A 4,853-nucleotide genomic window follows, 5' to 3' on the forward strand; every position below is an offset into this window, starting at 1 on the left:
GCCTAAAATTGATGACATTCAGTCAAGCATCATTCATCCGACTATTGAGGCCAATAATTTTGAAATCAAGTCGGGCACTATTCAGATGGTGCAGAATTCTGTTTCTTTCGGAGGGGCTGCGACTGAAGATCCCAACATGCATATCTGAAATTTTGTCGAGATCTGTAGTACTTTCAAATATAATGGTATCATTGATGAGGATATCAAGCTGAGGCTTTTCCCATTCTCTCTGAGCGACAAAGCTAAGGACTGCTTACATTCTTTACCAGTTGGGTCCATCACTACTTGGGAAGATCTTGCGCAAATGTTTCTAGTGCATTTCTATCCAATGGCCAAAACTGTAGCTATGAGGAGTGCTCTTACTCAGTTTGCGCAGCAACCAGGAGAAACTATGTACGAAGCTTGGGAGTGCTACAAGGAGATGTTGAGAAAGTGTCCATATCATGGTATGCCTGACTGGATGGTGATCACTGGTTTCTACAATGGTTTGGGGGTCCAATCTCGACCAATGCTCGATGCAGCTTCTGGAGGCGCCTTGTGGGCCAGAAGCTATACTGAGGCCTATAATCTCATTGAAACTATGGCTACAAACGTGTATCAAAACCCAACTCAAAGGATGATGCCTGGGAAAGTAGCAGGTATTCTGGAAGTCGATGCAGCTATAGCTATTGCAGCACAGCTCAAGGTGCTGTCTATGAAGGTCGATTCTTTAACCAACTATGGCGTAAATCAAATAGCTAGTGTCTGTGAGCTTTGTGCAGGCTCACATACTACGGATCAGTGTTCACTTGTTAATGAATCTATTCAGTATGTGAACAATTTTCAGAGACCGCAGCAGCCTGTGCCCGCTACTTATCATCCTAATAATAGTAATCATCCCAATTTCAGCTGGAGCAATAATTAGAATGCTGTTCAGCAACCATATCAGCAAGCTGCAAATAAACAGTTTAATCCACCTGGATTCCAGCAACCTCAGCAATTTGCTCAAAGACAAACATATTCTCAACAAGGAGGTGCTGCTCCACCTTCTAATGCTGATTTCAAGGAGTTAAAGCTGTGGTGCAAAAGTCAGGCTGTTTCTATTAAGACCTTGGAAAATCAAATTTGACAAATAGCCAATGCCTTGCTCAATCGTCAACCTGGCACACTTCCCAGCGATATTGAAGTGCCAGGCAGGAAGGAAGCTAAAGAGCAAGTCCAAGATGTCAGCTTAAGGTCTGGAAAAGTTACCGATGCTGAAAAAGCAAAAGATGTAAAAGTTGAAATTGTAGATGAAGAAGGAAAGTAAAAGGAGAAAGAGGGGGAACCAAGGAAGACTACTGTTGAACACACTCTGCTTGAGGGTAATACAGGGGAGAAACAGCTCTATCCTCCACCACCTTTTCCTAAGTGATTACAAAAAAAAAGCTGGACAAGCAATTTGGTAAGTTTCTGGAGGTGTTCAAGAAACTTCACATTAACATACTTTTCGCTGAGGCTCTTGAGAAAATCCCTAGTTATGCGAAATTCATGAAAGGTATTCTTTCGAGGAAGGTGAAACTTAATGATATTGACATCGTTGCTCTAACGGAAGAATGCAGTGCCGTGCTTTAACAAAAGTTACCTCCAAAGCTTAAGGATCCAGGTAGCTTCACCATTCCTTGCACCATTGGCAAGTTGTCATTTAATAAGTGCCTTTGCAATTTTGGAGCAAGCATCAATCTGATGCCGTTGTCTATCTTTAAAAAGCTGAATTTGCCTGATCTGAAGCCCACCTACATGTCTCTACAATTGGCTGATCGTTCGATTACATATCCACGAGGCATTGTGGAGGACATGCTAGTAAAGGTGGACAAGCTCATCTTTCCTGCAGATTTTGTCATTTTGGATTTCGAGGAAGATAAAAAGATTCCCATAATCTTGGAAAGACCTTTCTTGGCCACAGGCCGTACCTTGTTAGATGTGCAAAAAGGTGAACTCACTATGAGGGTGCAAGATCAAGATGTGACATTCAATGTATTCAATGCGATGAAATTGCCTACAGAAGATGAGGAGTGCTTCAAGGTGGATTTGGTCGATTCTGTAGTTATTTCAGAACTTAATCATGTGCTAAGGTCTGACGCCTTAGAAAAAGCCATATTGGGGGATTTTGACAGTGAAGATGATGAAGGCAATGAGCACTTACAATATTTGAATGCTTCTTCTTGGAAACGGAAGTTAGACGTGCCATTTGAATCTCTTGATAATATTGATCTCAAGAATGCTGAGGGAAAGCTCAAACCATCTATTGAGGAAGCACCTACTTTGGAGCATAAACCATTACCTGAACACTTGAGGTATGTTTTTTTAGGTGAAGCATCTACTTTGCCTGTTATTATTGCATCTGACCTTTCAAGTAGTGAGGAGGACAAGCTCTTGAGGATTCTGAGAGAATTCAAATCGGCTATCGGGTGGACTATAGTAGATATAAAAGGGATCAGCCCTTCGTATTGGCATGCATAAAATTCTGCTAGAGGAAGGTAGCAAGCCGACTGTTGAGCAACAGCGAAGGCTTAATCCTATAATGAAAGAAGTGGTGAAGAAAGAAATTTTAAAATGGCTGGATGCAGGAATCATATATCCTATTTCTGACAGTTCTTGGGTGAGCCCCGTATAATGTGTACCTAAGAAAGGAGGTATTACTGTGGTAGCAAATGAGAAGAACGAGCTCATCCCTACTCAAACAGTCACAGGATGGAGGGTATGCATGGACTATAGGAAGTTGAATAAAGCCACGAGGAAGGATCACTTCCCTCTTCCATTCATTGATCAGATGTTTGACAGGTTGGCTGGTCATGAGTATTATTGTCTTCTGGATGGCTATTCGGGCTACAATCAGATTTGCATTGCACCGGAAGATCAAGAGAAGACTACCTTCACTTGTCTATTTGGCACATTTGCTTTTCGCAGAGTTTCTTTTGGGTTATGTGGTGCACCTGCCACTTTTCAGAGATGCATGATGGTCATATTCTCTGACATGATTGGAAATAATGTCGAAGTATTTATGGTCGACTTCTCCGTCTTTGGACATTCGTATGATGAATGCTTGAATAATCTCCGTTTGGTTCTCAAAAGATGTGTTGAGACCAATCTGGTGCATAATTGGGAAAAATGTCACTTCATGGTGCAACAAGGCATCATTTTTGGCCATAAGGTCTCTAGTAAAGTCTTGAGATGGATAAAGCCAAGGTGGGCATCATTGAAAATCTTCCGCCATCTATTTCTGTGAAAGGAATCCGTAGCTTTCTCGGTCATGCGGGATTTTATCGGCGTTTCATCAAGGACTTCTCTAAGATATCTAAGCCATTGTGCAATTTGCTCGAGAAAGATGTGCCTTTCAAATTTGATGATGAATGCTTGGCAGCATTCGAGACTCTCAAGAAGAGTTTAATCACCACACCAGTTATTACGGCACCTGATTGGAGAGAACCTTTTGAGATGATGTGTGATGCAAGTGATTATGCAGTGGGAGAAGTTCTTGGGCAGCGAAAGACTAATATCTTTTATGTGGTCTACTATGCCAGTAACATGCTAAATGGAGCCCAACTGAACTACACTACTACTGAGAAGGAGCTCTTGGCTATAGTTTTTGGTATCGAAAAATTTCGATCTTATCTACTGGGGACAAAGGTGAGAGTGTTCACTGATCACGCTGTCATCCGCTATCTGGTCTCAAAGAAGGATTCGAAGTCTAGACTTTTTCGTTGGGTTCTCTTACTACAGGAATTCGAGTTAGAGATCAAGGATCGAAAAGGTACTGAAAATCAAGTGGCTGACCATCTCTCTAGATTGGAGAATCCCAATTCTACTTCACATGATAAGACATTGATCAACGAATCTTTTCCGGAGGAGCAGTTGTTCACAATTTAAGAGAAAGAGTCATGGTTCTCAGACATTGTGAACTATCTTGTTAGCAATATAATGCCTCCTAATATGAATGCGGCTCAAAAGAAGAAGTTTCTACATGAGGTGAAGTGGTACATGTGGGATGAACCATATTTGTTTAGGAAAGGAGCTGACCAGATCATCAGGAGATGTATCCCATTCTCTGAGACGGAGGGGATATTACGAGACTTTCATTCCACAGTTTATGGTGGACATTATGGTGGTGAAAAGACAGCAGCTTGTATTCTTCAAGCAGGTTTTTTTTGGCCTACATTGTTTAAGGATGCACATCAGTTCGTTTTAAGGTTTGATCATTTTCAAAGAGTTGGGAACCTTTCCAAAAAAGGATGAGATGCCTTTAAATGTGCTACTTGAAGTTGAGGTCTTCGATGTTTAGGGAATTGATTTCATGGGACCATTTATCTCGTCCTGCAATAATCAGTACATCTTGATGGCAGTCAATTATGTCTCGAAAAGGGTGGAAGTCAAAGCTCTACCGACTAATGATGCAAAGGTAGTGTTGAGTTTTCTTCATAAGCATATTTTCACAAGGTTTGAAACGCCACGAGTTATCATAAGTGATGAAGGGTCGCATATCTGTAATCTTAATTTCACTTCTATGATGCAACGCTACAATGTGAATCATCGCACTGCTACTGCCTATCATCCACAAACTAATGGTCAAGCTGAAGTGTCTAATAGAATGATCAAGCACCTTCTAGAGAAAGTCGTTTGTCCGTCAAGGAAAGATTGGTCTTTGAAGCTCGATGAAGCTATTTGGGCTTATAGAACAGCATACAAGACTCCACTTGGGATGTCCCCATTTCAACTTATTTATGGTAAGGGATGTCATTTACCTGTGGAGCTTGAGCATAAGGCTTATTGGGCATTGAAGAAGCTAAACCTTGATATAGATGCATCTGGGAAGAGGCGAATGCTTCAGTTAAATG

General features: G+C 41.4%; 1 non-coding gene across 1 annotated transcript; it reads right to left on the reverse strand.

The window, feature by feature from the left end:
- Nucleotides 1-343: 343 nt before the first annotated feature.
- LOC141699086 (small nucleolar RNA R71) lies at nt 344-450 on the reverse strand. The gene has a single exon (XR_012565573.1). It is a non-coding gene; the product is annotated as a small nucleolar RNA R71 (small nucleolar RNA).
- Nucleotides 451-4,853: the final 4,403 nt, after the last annotated feature.

This window comes from Apium graveolens, chromosome 11 (genome assembly GCF_009905375.1).
Source record: "Apium graveolens cultivar Ventura chromosome 11, ASM990537v1, whole genome shotgun sequence".
NCBI lineage: Eukaryota > Viridiplantae > Streptophyta > Magnoliopsida > Apiales > Apiaceae > Apium > Apium graveolens.